The 14,864-nt window shown below is 36.7% G+C and overlaps 1 pseudogene; it reads left to right on the top strand.

Annotated features, from left to right (window-relative positions):
* Nucleotides 1-14,864, top strand: part of LOC110193261 (large ribosomal subunit protein eL42-like) — a 57,733-nt pseudogene that overhangs the window by 5,550 nt on the left and 37,319 nt on the right.

Raw genomic sequence — 14,864 nt, 5'->3', positions numbered from 1 at the left:
CACACTACAGGAGGCCACCACTTGACAAAAATTATACATACATATATAAGTATATATGTACATGTGTATTGTGTAAAACCATACTATGCATACTTCTGTTTCAGTTCTTTTTCTGGAGGTGGACAGCATTTTTCTTCATAAGTCCTTTGTAGTTGATTTGAATGTTTATAATAGAACAGCTAATTATTTATAATTATTCTTTGAATAAAATTTTTGTTACTGTATACAACATACTCTTGGTTCTACTAATTCACTCTTCATTATTTCATGCATGTCTTCCTATGTTTTTCTAAAATCAACCTGCTCAGCATTTCTTTTGGCATAGTAGTACTCCATCACAATCATATACCACAACTTGTTTAATCATTTCCCAATAGATAGGCATCCCCTCATTTTTCTTTCTTTGCTACCAGAAAGAGATCTGCTATAAATATTTTAGAAAATGTAGGTCTTTTTTTTTTCCTTTTTCCCTGATCACCTTGGGAAACAGATGCAATAGTGGTATTGCTAAGTCAAAGGGCATATACAATTTTATGACTCTTTGGGAATAATTACAAATTGCTGTCCAAAATGATTGGATCAGTTTGCAGTTCCACCAACAGTGTATTAGTGTCTCAATTTATCTATATCCCGTGCAACATTTGTAATTTTCTCCTTCTATTATTTTAGCCAATCTGATAGGTTGTGAGATACTAACGAAAATTTTTTTAATCTGCATTTCTCTAATCAATAATGATTTAGAGCATTTTTCATATGGCTATATATGCCTTTTATTTCTTCACCCAAAAACTGCCTGTTCATATACTTTGACCTTTTATCAATTGTGGAATGATTCACATTCTTAAAATTTTGACAAAGTTCCTTATATATCTGAGATATGAGACTATTATCCAAGAAATGATCTATAAAATTTCCCCCAACTTTTCTACTTTCCTTCTAATCTTGGCTACATTAGTTTTTATTTACACAAAACTTTAATTTAATGTAATCAAAATTGGCCATTTTACATTTCACAATGCTATCTCTTGTTTATCCATAAATTCTTCTCCTATCCCTAAGTTGATAGGTTTATCTATCTCATACATTGAGTGCCTTAAGAATGATGGACAGAGATTTGCAGTATTCTATAGAAAGTAGCCGCAACAACAACAACAACAAAAATATTTCAAAGAAAAAGAAAAGCAAGAAAGCAAAATGGATGTCTGATGAGGCTTTCCAAATAGCTGAGGAAAGAAGAAAAGTGAAAGATAAAAGAAAAAGGGAAAATATACCCAACTGAATACAGAATCCCAAGAATATCAAGAAGAGATAACAAAAGTTTCGTAAATGAGCAATGCAAAGTAATAGAAGAAATCAAAAGAATGAGAAAGATGACATCTCTTCAAGAAAATTAGACATATCAAGAAAACATTTCACGCATCATGAGCATGATAAAGAACAAAAATGGTAGAATTTAACACAAGTAGAAGAGATCATGAAGAGGTGGCAAGAATATATAGATCGGGGCGGAGCCAAGATGGCGGCGTGAACGCAGTGACTTCCTTGAGCTCTCCCCCAAACCCCTCCAAATACCCATAAAAAATGGCTCTAAACAAATTCTAAAGCAGCAGAACCCACAAAAATATAGAGTAAAACAAATTTCCAGCCCAAGACAGCCTGGGTGGTTGATTGGAAAGGCATATTACACTAGGCTGGGAGAGGAGTGCAGTTCAGCATGGGCGCGCAGGCCACAGGGAACCTGGAGCAGGCCTCAGAGGACTGAATCACGGGCAGTTGTGGCAGTTTCCAGACTCCTCAATCCACAAACGCCAAAGACAACTTAGAAAGTCAGTGGGAAAAGTCTGTTTCTGCAGTGCTGAGAGAGGAGCTAGGTCAGAGACAGCTCCAGAGCACAGAGTGCAGAGCGCGAGTGCCAGGGCTGTGGCTGTGTCCTGAGCTTCCAGCCCACACACTGAGAGGGAATCAAGTGGCTTATCAGAGAGGTACTACAGGGATCTCTTTGCCAGTGCTGAGGTAGGAATCTCTTGCTTTGCCCATGCTTGGATCTGGGTCACAGTTCTGGGTGGTGGTCCTGGGGTGAGGAGGAGTGTTGGTGTGGTTGAACTTGTAGTGGTGGCGCGGAGGATACCCTCCTCATAGTTCCAAGAGAGAAAAGACTGCTTGTGGCAGGTCACTCAAAGACCAGAGCACAGGCCAAGAAAAGAGTAAACACCTCTCCCCTTATCATACCACCTTGCAAGAACTGAAAATTTTCAGGTCCCTACAAGTATCTCTAAAAACAGCTATACAAACCCCCGAAACTTGGGACAGTACATTCTGCACATTGGAAGCAGACTTTTACCTTAACAAAGAGTGTAAAACTCAAGTAGTTGGCTGGGATCATGAGCAAACCTCACAAAAAGAGTCAGACTATATTATCTTACTTTGGTGACAAAGAAGATCAAAACATACAACCAGAAGAAGACAACAAAGCCAAAGCTCCTACATCCAAAGCCTCCAAGAAAAATATGAATCCGTTCCAGGCCTTGGAAGAGCTAAAAAGGGATTTTGAGAAGCAAGTTAAGAGAAGAAGAAAAACTGGGAAGAGAAATGAAAGTGATGCAAGAAAATCATGAAAAACAAGTCAACAGCTTGCTAAAGGAGACCCAAAAAAATACTGAAGAAAATAACACCTTAAAAAATAGCCTAACCCAAATGGCAAAAGAGGTCCAAAAAGCCAATGAGGAGAAGAATGCCCTAAAAACAAAATTGGCCAAATGGAAAAGGAAGTCCAAAAGCTTACTGAAGAAAATACTTCCTTAAAAATTAGAATAGAGCAATTGGAAGATAGTGACTTTATGAGAAATCAAACACAGTAGAACAAATCCAAAAGAATGAAAAATTAGAAACAATGTGAAATATCTCATTGGAAAAACAACTGACCTGGAAAATAGATCCAGGAGAGAGAATTTAAAAATTATTGGACTATCTGAAAGCCATGATAAAAAAAAGAGCCTAGACATCATCTTTCAAAAATTATCAAGGAAAACTGCCCTGATTTTTAGAACCAGAGGGCAAAATAGAAATTGAAAGAATCCACAATCTCCCCTGAAAGAGATCCCCAAAGGAAAACTCCTAGGAATATTGTAGCCAAATTCCAGAGTTCCCAGGTCAAGGAGAAAATATTACAAGCAGCCAGAAAGAAACAATTCAAGTATGTGGAAACACAATCAGGATAACACAAGATTTAGCAGCTTCTACATTAAGGACCGCAGGGCATGGAATATAATATTCCGGAGGGCAAAGGAGATAGGATTACAACCAAGAATCACCTACCCAGCAAAACCGAGTATAATCCTTCAGGGGAAAAAATGGTCATTCAGTGAAATAGAGGACTTTCAAGCATTCTTGATGAAAAGACCAGAGCTGAATAGAAAATTTGACTTTCGAATACAAGACTCAAGTGGAACATGAAGAGGTAAACAGGAAAGAGAAATCATAAGAGACTTATTAAGGCTGAACTGTTTACATTCCTGCATGGAAAGATGATATTTATAACTCATGAGACCTTTGTCAGTATTAGGGTAGTGGGAAGGGGAAAAAATTATATGTATGTGTGTATAGATAGATAGATAGATAGATAGATAGGTAGATAGATAGATAGATAGATAGAGGGCACAGGGTGAGTTGAAGATGAAGGGGTGATATCTGGAGAATAAAATTAAGGGGTGAGAGAGGATTATACTAGGACAAGGAAAAAGGGAGAGGTAGAATGGTGTACATTATCTCACAAAAACAGACAAGAAAAGGTTCTTACAGTGGAGGGGAAACAGGGGAAGGTGAGAGGAAATGAGGGAATCTTATTCTCATAGGATTTGGCTTAAGGAGGGAATAACATACACACTCAATTGGGTATGGAAATCTGTCTTACCCTACAGAAAAATAAGGGGAGAAGGGGACAAGAGAGCAGGAGGATGATAAGAGAAGGGCAGATTGGCAAAGGGATAATCAGAAGCAAATACTTCTGAGGAGGGACAGGTTCAAAAGAAAGACTAGAATAAATGGGGGGGCAGGATAGGATTAAGGGAAATAGAGTTAGTTTTTCACAACATGTCTACTATGGAAGTGTTTTGCATAACTGCACATGTATGGCCTGTATTGACTTGCTTGCCTTTTCAATGAGGGTGGGTGGGGAGGAAGGGAGAAAATTTGGAACCCAAAGTTTTAAAAACACATGTTTAAAAAAAAATGTTTCCACATGCAACTGGGAAATAAGAAATACAGGAAATGAGGTACAGAAATCTATCCTGCCCTACAGGAAAATAGAAGGGGAAGGGGATAAGAGAAGGACAGGGAGAGGTAGAAGGGAGGGCAGACTAGGGGAAGGGGTATTCAGAATGCATGCCATCTTGGGGCAGGGGGAGGGGCAAGATGTAGTGAAAATTTGGAATTCAAAACCTTGTGGAAGAAAATGTTGAAAACTAAAAATAAATAAATTTATATTTAAAAAAAAGAATATATAGAACATCTACAAAAGAAAGTTCTTAACATCATCTATAACCATGAGTGGTTACTGATCTAGAGTGAGATAAACTGGAGAATGAAGTAAAAGGGACCTTAGGAAGCATTGCTAACAATAAGGCTAGTGGAAGTGACAAAATTACAGCCAAGCTATTTAAAATCATAAAATATGATGCTATTAAAGTGTTATAGTCAATATGCCAGCAAGTTTAGAAAAATTAACAATGGCTATTGGATTGGAAAATATCAATTTATGTCTCAATCCTAAAGAAGGATAATTATAAAGAATATTTAAATTACTGAACAATTGTACTCATTTCACATGGCAGCCAAATTATTTTTAAGATTCTGCAAGCTAGACTTCAGCAACAAGTGAACCAAGAATTACCAGAAATTCAGGCTAAATTTTGAAGAAGCAGAGGAAATAGAGACCAAATTGCCAACATTTGCTGCACTATTGAGAAAGTAAGGAATTCCAGAAAAAAACATCTACTTACACTGAAGTCTTTGACTATGTGGATCACAATATAATGTGGCAAGCCCTCAAAGAGATGGGAGTACCAAATTATCTTGTCTGCTGACAAACCTATATGCAGGCTAAGAAGCAACAGGTAAAACTGTGTATAGAACAACTGGTTGGCTTAAGATTGCAAAAGGAACTCAAGAAGGTTGTATGTTATCACCTAATTTATTTAACTTATATGCAGAATACATAATGAAAATTTCAGATAGGATGAATCAAAAGCTGGAATATAGGTCAACAATCTTAGATATGCAGACTAAAGTACTCTCATGGCAGAAAGTGAAGAATTAAGAAGTCTCTTGATGAGGGTGAAGGATGAGAATATAAATGCTAGCTTGAAGCTTAACATTAAAAAAAACCCCTGAGATCTTGTCAACTGATTCCCTCACTTTCTGGCAAATAGAGGGAGAAGAAATGGAAGCAGTGTCAGATTTGATATATATCCTTGGGCTTAAAGATCACCGCAGATGGCAACAGCAGCCATGAATTAAAAGACATTTGCTCTCTTGAAGGAAAGCTATGGCAAATCAGGACAGCATGCTGAAAAACAGAAATCTCACCTTGCTAACAAAAGTCCAGATAGTCAACAATACAGTTTTTTTCCAGTAGCAATGTATGGCTGTGAGAGTTTGGCTATATGGAAAAATGAGTGCTGCAGAATCAGTGCTTTTGAACTGTGGTACTAGAGAAGATTTTTGGGAGTCCCTTGGACAGCAAGGAGATCAAATCAGTCAATACTTAAATAAATTAATTCAAACTATTCATTGGAAGAACAAATACTAAAGCTTAAATACTTTGGCCACATAATGTGAATACAAGCCTGATTGAAAATCTAAATTCACCTACAAAACAACTGGAGTTCATCAGAGTATAATGAGAACGGGTATGTCTTGAAATGAATACAGTAAATTTACTTTTATTGGGTGAAAACAATTTCCAAAACTTGGTTAGGACAAATCAATACTATTTACTTTGATCTGGTGGTGTTGTTTTTCAGTGGTTAAGTCACATCAAACTCTTCGTGACCCCATGGACCATAGCACACCAGTTTCCTAACCCCCACAAATTCCTGAAGTCTGTCCTAGTTCATGTTCAATTCTTACATGACACTATTTATATATTTCAACCTCTGCCATCCTCTACTCCTTTTGCCTAGTTGTTTTGTCTTTATACATGCAGAAAAATGATACAGCAAAGTGTACCTTAGAGAAGCATTTATCTCCCCTCATATGATCTGGAAAAAAAAATGGATAAAAAGAGAATTTTTAGGTATTTTGACTATTGAAATCTTTAAAATGACTTATTTTAATTCATTTTGACTGTTTTCCTAAAAGTGTGTTTTGAAAAGCTTCAGAGAAGCTGAGGGGAAGGAGTAACAAAATGACAGAGACACTAACGTGCAAAGGGATGAGCTTTCAGATGAAAACATTTAAGTCATCAACAAACTTTATTACTATGTTAAATACTGAGCATACAAAGAGATGCAAAAATGGTCCACGCTCACAAAGATCCTACATTCTAAAGAAGACAAAATTTTAAAAAAATGTATATCATGTATGTGGAAAATGCATATACAAGATAAATATATATGTATATACACACACACACATATGTGTGTATACCTACATCTTATGTATATATCGATATATATGTATATGCATGCATAAGTGTACATATATATATACATACACATACACACATATATATATATACATATATACACATACATATACACATCTATGTCTATCCTTAGCTATGATTTTATATCTATCTATATATTTGTCTCATCTATCTTTATCTATCTATTAATACTGTAAATAGAAAATCAGAGGTAAGCTCAGAGGGATGGCACTAGTAATGAGGGGAATTAGGAATCTCTCTTACAAAAGACAGTTTTTATTATGTTTTTTTATTATGTTTTTATTCAGCAAGCATTTACTTAGAGCCTGTTGTTTGCCCAACAGTACATGCTAACCTTCTTATATAGTACTTTGAAGTTCACTAAATTCTTTTCTTTACATCCCCATGAGGATAATAATAAAATCACTGAACTTTACCTCACAAATGAGGAAACAGAGACTTAAAATCTTAAATGACCTGTGTAGAGTCTTACAGCTACTAAATGTCAAAAATGGGATTCAAATTCAGGTTTCTTGACTTCAGGGGCAATAGACATTCTACTATATCACACTTCTTCTATTGTAAATAATACCCCTCCTGGTAGCAGATGGTGCAGGTAATACCCCCTCTAGCACCTTAGAAGGATGTGGTGGCACAGTAGATAGAACGTTGTCCCAGGAGTAAAAGTACTGATTTCATATTTGACCTGAGACAGTCCACAGCTATATGACCCTGGGCAAGTCACTTAACTTCTGTTTGCCTCAGTTTCATCAACTACGAAATGTAGATAATAATAGTACCTATTTCTTAGAGTCGTTGTGAGTATCAAATGAGATAATATTTGTAGAAGTGCTCAGCAGAGTACCTTATAGAAATAATATAAATGCTTATTGCTTCCCTACCACATACCCAGTATCAAAGTAACATCAGTAAAACTACAAATATAATAAACACATGTTAATAATTTAACATATATAATCTATGTTAATCATTAAAGGAGATCTAAAAATTACATAATGCTTGTCCTTAAGGAGCTTATAGCTTCTTTGGATGACATAAACACAGATAGCTATAATATGCAATATCATATGACAAGAACAAAAAGTTTTTATGAAACAGTGTTCTATCCGAGGAAGTAGGTAGTCATTATGACAATGGGGGATTAAGTAAGTCTTCCTGGAAAAGCTGATATTTTTGCTGTACTTTTAAAACTGGAAAATTTTCTTTTTTTTTATATGATATATTTATTTGAAGTTTACTGTGAAATCTGTAACTTTTTTTTAATAGGCAGTTGGGGTTAAGTGACTTGCCCAGGGTCACACAGCTAGTAAGTGTCAAGTGCTTGATCAGAGACCAGATTTGAACTCTGGTCCTCCTGACTTCAGGGCTGGTGCTCTATCCACTGTTCCATCTAACTTCCCCAGTAAATTTTCTTATAAGCAAAGGTAGAAGAAACATTCCAGATACAAGGAATATCATACTTTAAGGCACTGAAATCAGAGAAAGCAGGGAGTGACTTCCTGAAGTATGAACAATTACCCAGTTTTGCTCAATCATTGAGTTCATGGAAAGGGATAATTTAAGTATGGAAAGGTAAGATAGTAACACATTGTGAAAGGTGAAAGAATTTGAACCTTAATTAGTAGACACTAGGGAACCATGAGCAATTTATGAGAAGGAGTCACATGGCTAACTCTAGTAATTCAACTCACAAGCACTTTTTAGAGCACCTACCAATGTGGAAAGGGGTATCTAGGTGGTGCAGTGGATAGAGCACTAGGTCTGGTGTTAGGAAGACTCATCTTCATGGGTCTGGTCTCAGACACTCAGCTGTGTGACCCTGGGCAAGTCACTTAATCCTGTTTGCCTCAGTTTCTCATCTGTAAAATGAACTGCAGAAGGAAATGGCAACCAATTCAGTACCTTTGCCAAGAGAACCCCAAATGGGATCATAAAGAGTCAGACACAATTGAAAATGATTGCTCGATAACATCATATGGAAAGCTAGGTATTGAGAATGCAAAGTCAAAAAGGAAAAAGCTCCTGCCTTGGAGGAATTTACATTCTACTTAAATAACTTTTATAAAATTAAACACATTTCAGATTATTTGAGAAGCCAAAAAACATTGATAACATAGGAAATCAAGGAAATTTTGACAGAGGAGACAGTGCCTAATTTTAGCCCTGAAGTATTCCAAAAGGTAGAAATGACAATGTGTGAGGTAGAGGGAATGACCTGAAAACACATCAAGTCAGTAAATGGAACAAGGAGTTTGTGAAAGTCCAAACTGGCTTGAATATGGAGTATTTGAAGAGAAGTCATTTTCTGCCTTTTTTTTTTTAGCTGTAGTACTGCTTCTTGGGATAGTCCAATCTGATGTTTTGTTTGTTTGTTTGTTCGTTTTTGGTTTTGTTCTTACTCAGCTTTTTTTTTTTTGGTGAGGCAATCGGGGTAAAGTGACTTGCTGAAGGTCACATAGCTAGTAAGTATCAAGTGTCTGAGGCCAGATTTGAGCTCAGGTCCCCTCGACTCCAAGGCCAGAGCTTTCTCCATTGCACCACCTAGCTGTCCCTTGCTCTGCTTTTCCATAGAATAAATTCTCCAAATGAATGGTGGGTTGTGTCCAGATCATAGAGGGTTTTAAGTACCAGGCTGAAAATTTCTATTTTATCATATAGGTAATTGCCATGTGACATGGTCAGATTTGAACCTTAAGATTATTTTGTCGGCTATGTGGAGGAGAGATAGGAGAAGGAAAAACCTGGAATCAATAAACTCAAGTATGAACTTTGACTAGAGTATCAGTGACTCTCCACATGTGCGGACCTTCTCTGTGTCTATCTTTGTGGGCCATGGGCCTACTCTGTATGTTTCTATGTGAAGGCCTACCCTAATTTGTGAAAATTCCCACTTACTGCCACAGACTCTCATCCAGGTTCCCATCTGTAGGTATTCTGTATATACCTGTTTGAGTATATGTTATGTCCCCTAGTAGAATACAGAAAGTAAAGATTGTCTCATTCTTTGTCTTTTTATCTGAAACATTGACACAGAGTAGCCACTTAATAAATGCATGTTGATTCATTGATTCTTATAAAATAATCTCTGGGAGATATTAATAGCAAAAGTTTATGGCACCTCCACTACAGACTGAACTTCTTTGATGCTTTATCATAGTATTGAGATGTCCAGAGATACTGGTTAAAGTAAAGGTGGCAGGCCTCATTCTCTCTCTTTAATTTCTGATTGATCTTAGTGGTAATCTGAGGTTGTTAGTTAATGATATCAGCCAAGCCTACTGTTTCTTGGACAAAACAATTTTACACGTCTTACCTTTCTCTATCATGCAAAATAAGACAAAACTACCCCATCTTCCTAAAGTATTGAAGAAACTCTATGATATCAGAGGTTATGCCAGTAAAGCGCAATCTTTGTTAGACTGCACCAAGTTGAAAAAAGTTCAGAGTACAAGCTGTACTGTCATTTGAAGACTAGTCTAGTTAAGGTCAGAGTAGGTCATCACCAGAAGACTGTTCAATAGATGAATGTTTTTAACCACAGTTAATTCACAAAGTCTACCTATTATAGCAAGGAGGGATTCTAGTCTTCACTAGTTGGTGGTAGTGGTTGGTGGGGGCTCCTATGCTAAAGAAGGTTGAATTCTATGGAATGGAGAAATTCACCCAACAAGTAGGTATCAAGCATTTCCAAAGTCCAAGCCAGTAAGCTAGGTGCTGGAATCGCCCTAAAGTCTTGTCTGAAACTAAAAGTGTAATATATGGAGCTGAAAAAAAATATTATTTGCCAACAAGTTTTGAAATCCTAGGACAAAAATATTGTGAAATTCTTTCTTAAGAGGATTCAAGACCAACATAGATTCTAATCTTTCCTGAGTATTATAGATTCTGTCTTGGAGGGAGGGCATCTGAATGCAGTGACCTTAGACAGCCTTAATTCCATCATCATTACTCCTGGCCCCACTATCTATGGCCCCTATGTTCCCCATCCTACAATTTTTCTGGGTATAATCTGGCTCTATTTTTCACATCAGAGCCTCAAGTAATTGAGCTTCAGGCTATAAAAATGCAATAAACTAAATAAATAACTAAGCAAAAGAGAGTTTAATTTTCAGCAAACCTAATATGATTTACTTGGCCATGTGCATTCATTTTCTAGATCATGAGGGCAATTACTGTGAGCATGGGCTTCTGGTTTTCTTTCAGTGTGCACTTGGAAGTCGCATTAGCATTAATGAAAGTTTCAGCTCTGTATTGAGGGAAGAAGAAAACCCAATTTGTGCTTTCAGGTTTGTTACTTTTTAACTGCAATTATGCTTTAGAGGCAGTGTTGCTTTAAGAACCACCTATTTAATTTTCTTAGGCTTTGAAAACCTTTCGATAGAGTAATTGCCTGACATAGAACACCTAGGAGGTGAATTTAAATGAAAAGCATTTTCCAAGCCGCGAAGAGAAATTAAATGCTTGATTAGAAGATCTATGTCACTGATGCCGCTTCATTGTGGAAACTCTTAAATAGCAAGTCTGTACTCTTCTCTCACAGTCTGGATTCATCCACCTGTGTTTCTTTGCTGTATTTTTCTGTGGGATAAGTTGATTTAGTTTGGAGGGTATTTTTAAGCTCTTCACATAATTTCCCTCCATCATCCTCCACAGGAAATGTTGGACCATAATGTGAAATTACCCTCAGGTAGCTTAGTGGATAGAGCACTTCCTGACTTGGAATAAGGAAGACCTGAGTTTAAATCTTCCCTCGGAGAGTTACTTTACTAGCTATGTGACCCTGGACAAGTCGTTTAACCTCTCTGTACCTCAGTCTCCTCATATGTAAAATGGGGATCATAATAATAACAAACATTTATATAGTGCATTGAGGCTTGGAAAGCTCTATACACCTGCTACCTCATTTTGATCTTCACAATGCATCTTGGAGTAGGTACTATCTTCAGTATACTGATGAAGAAATCCAGGCAGAGGAAGGTTAAATGCTTAGTTTATTGTGACATAGCTAGGAAATGTGTGAACTCAGGTCTTTACTTAAAGTCTAGCACTCTACCCACCATACCACCTATCTGCATAATAATAGCAGCTACTCACAGGGTTGTCGTAAGTTTCCACTAAGATGGTAATATGTAAAATGCTTTACAAACTTTAAAGTTCTATGTGAATGTTATTGCTACTACTACTGCTGCTGCGCTGCTACTACTACTACTACTACTACTACTACTACTACTACTGTTTTTGTTATTATTATTATCACTACAAGAGGTCCGGTGTGCCCCTGGGAGTTTATAAACTAGCTCACTGGATAAAGATTGCATATTAAGTCACAATAGTTGATTAGTGTTTGTAGATAACAAAAACAAACAAACAAAAAAAACAACCTGTTACTCTGTTATAACACTATATTGGGGGCTGCTCCCAAATTTCCAGATGAACTTGAATTTTGGATCCTCAAGAGTGACTACTAGCCTTGGATTTTATGAGTAATCCTAAGTAACTATGCATAACAACATAGTTCTTTATTCTTCAACAGTGTGCTTACCATTTATTATCTGCCAATAGGCTTAATTAGCTTTCACCAAAGGTCTTTACTGAGATGATATCAGAAGAACAGTTGGTACAAATATTCTCCCCCAAAAGACTAGGCTATATTCACCCACAAATACACATAGCATTGATGGAAAGAGTGGACTCCAACTTGAGGTATATGTGTAGGATAAACACATAGCAAAGGTAACTCATGATTCCTATTATTAAGTGTCTGGAAATCTTTTCTCCCTTTGTAGAGTCCTCCTCACATAATTCTTCTTGGGCATAATGTTTGTAATGTTGTGGTTAGTGGAGGTAGGTAGGAAAGTTGATCTCCTTTTCCTTCTCTTCAAGAGTCAGTCCCTCTCAGGGGACTATTTCTTTAACTTCTGACTCCAAGTCTAGAACTGACAAATTCTGAAACGTAACTATTTCATTGTCTCACTGGTCAATTCCTACATTGATTTGCTGTTTTTATATACCTCTATATCGTTGCTTTGATATTCTACTACAGAAGCCATGTAGGTAATCTTTTTCTTCTTACAAAGGGCACCATTCTTCAGGAATGTTGCTTTTCACCAACAAGACAGGTCTGCAAACTCCCAAAATTGAGGCAAGCCCCAAACTCCAAAGCTGTATCTATCCAGGAAATTTGCATCTGCCCACAAAGGTAAATTTTATGGTAACTTAAGTTACCCACAAGACAACTCCCAAGGGTAGCACAGAATGAAGAAATCTCTTTTGTGGCAAAACCTCTAGATTTTATCATCACATTAACTAGGAAATTAAAAAAAAAAAACTTTCCACTTGAGATTTGGCTGCAGGAACTACCCCACTCCCCACCCCTTCCCCTGGACTTAGTGGGTGAGTACATTTGCTTTTGCCATATACTTCTATAGGAATTCTATCAGCTGCCATTTCTCTGGGAAAACCCATTCTAGATGAAGTCTTAGGTCTCATCCATCTGTATTCCAGGATGCTTTTTACAGAGAACAGTTACATGTTACAACAGACCAACCCCCTCCCCCCAAAAAATAAAGCCTGAGTCTTTCTGACAAGACTGAAGAGCAAATTTTGGCTAACCCTCTCCCTAAAAATGCTTTTATTTTTAAAAAAAGGGATATATAAACTCCATTAAAACCCAGGACAGTAACTAGGAACTTTATTAATTCTGTTGCTTAATGGTGGAATTTTCCAACAACTAATGAACACTAAAACAAGATGGAAAACCTTTTTTTCAGCTTACAAGCTCACTAAGAGTAATCCAAAATAATAAATCTATAATGCTATTCTAGCAAAAGAGAACTGCTGAAAATTGGTCCTGTCCAAAGTAACCCTTTTAACCAAGACTTAAAGCTAAGAATCCATTCTCTGTGCTACAGTACTTTCTCAGGTTCTTCCTCTCTAGAAAGATTGCAGGGGTTAAAAAAAAAATCACTCAATGAACCAAATTTAATTTTTCTCAGCTGAGGTCTGGCTTGCATAGCAATATAAATGTCTGATGACTTAGAGGCCACTTCCTCATATAAATGTGCAGTAAGAAAGGATGTATGTGAAGAATTCAAAGAAACACAGGAATGCTCATTTAAATGGATGAATAAAGTAAGCTAAAAGGGCAACTGAACGGCACGGTGGATAGAGTACCAAGTCTGGAGTCAGGAAGACCTGAGTTCAAATCTGGCCTCAGATACTTACTAGCTATGTGACTCTGGGCAAGTTACTTAACCCTGTTTGCCTCAGTTTCCTCATCTGTTAAATGAGCTGGAGAAGGAAATGACAAACCAGTATCTTTGCCAAGAAAACCCCAAATGAGGTCATGAAGGTTGGACATGACTGAAATGACTGAACAACACTTATGTGACCATGAGTATGTCACTTAATCTCTTTGGGCAACCATTTTTTCATCTACAAATTGGGAATAATTAACATTGTACTTATTTGTTATGCAAGCATATAGGAAAATGTGAGCTATTGTGTTTTATACTTTATATGCTATATAATAATAGGTGGCATTTGGATAGCTTTTCAAGGTTTGCAAAGCAGCTTATATATTATCCCAGACACTTACTAATTGTGTGACTCTGGGCAAGTCATTTAATCTCTGTTTGTCTCAGTTTCCTCATCTACAATATGGGGATAATAATAGCACCTCTTCCAGGGTTGTCATGACCAAATGAGATAATAATTGTAAAGTGTTTAGTCTAGTGTCTGGCACTAAGTAAGCACTAAAGAATGTTAGCTATTATTACTTTCACTAATTATCATCTCATTTGATTCTCACGATAAGCCTCTAACAGAGGTGTTATTAGCTATTTTTACAGATGTGAAACTTGAAGTTGAGAGGGGTAAAATGACTTACCCAGGGTCACATAGTTAGTAAATGACTGAGTCAGGAATCAAATTCAGCTCTTCTTGATGCCAAGTCCAGCATACTGGCCCATCTGCTGCTTATTTAAATGTCAATTATTAATATTATGGTTCCAGACACTTACCATCCTGGTTATCATAATTTAGACACATTCCAGGTTATGATGCCATTTCCTAAAAAATAGTTTTCCTAACAAGGTTCTTTCTGCCTATGTGGATATAAGGAAAGAAGTATCAAGTTTTTTTTTTTAAATTAAGTAGTCAGTCTCAAGCAATATATATCTTAATAAGTTATCAAAGAAAA

This window comes from Phascolarctos cinereus, unplaced genomic scaffold (genome assembly GCF_003287225.1).
Source record: "Phascolarctos cinereus isolate Bilbo 61053 unplaced genomic scaffold, phaCin_HiC Scaffold_2;HRSCAF=192, whole genome shotgun sequence".
Lineage (NCBI taxonomy): Eukaryota > Metazoa > Chordata > Mammalia > Diprotodontia > Phascolarctidae > Phascolarctos > Phascolarctos cinereus.
Note: the sequence above shows the minus strand (reverse complement) of the source record. Positions and strands in the feature narration are given on the sequence as shown.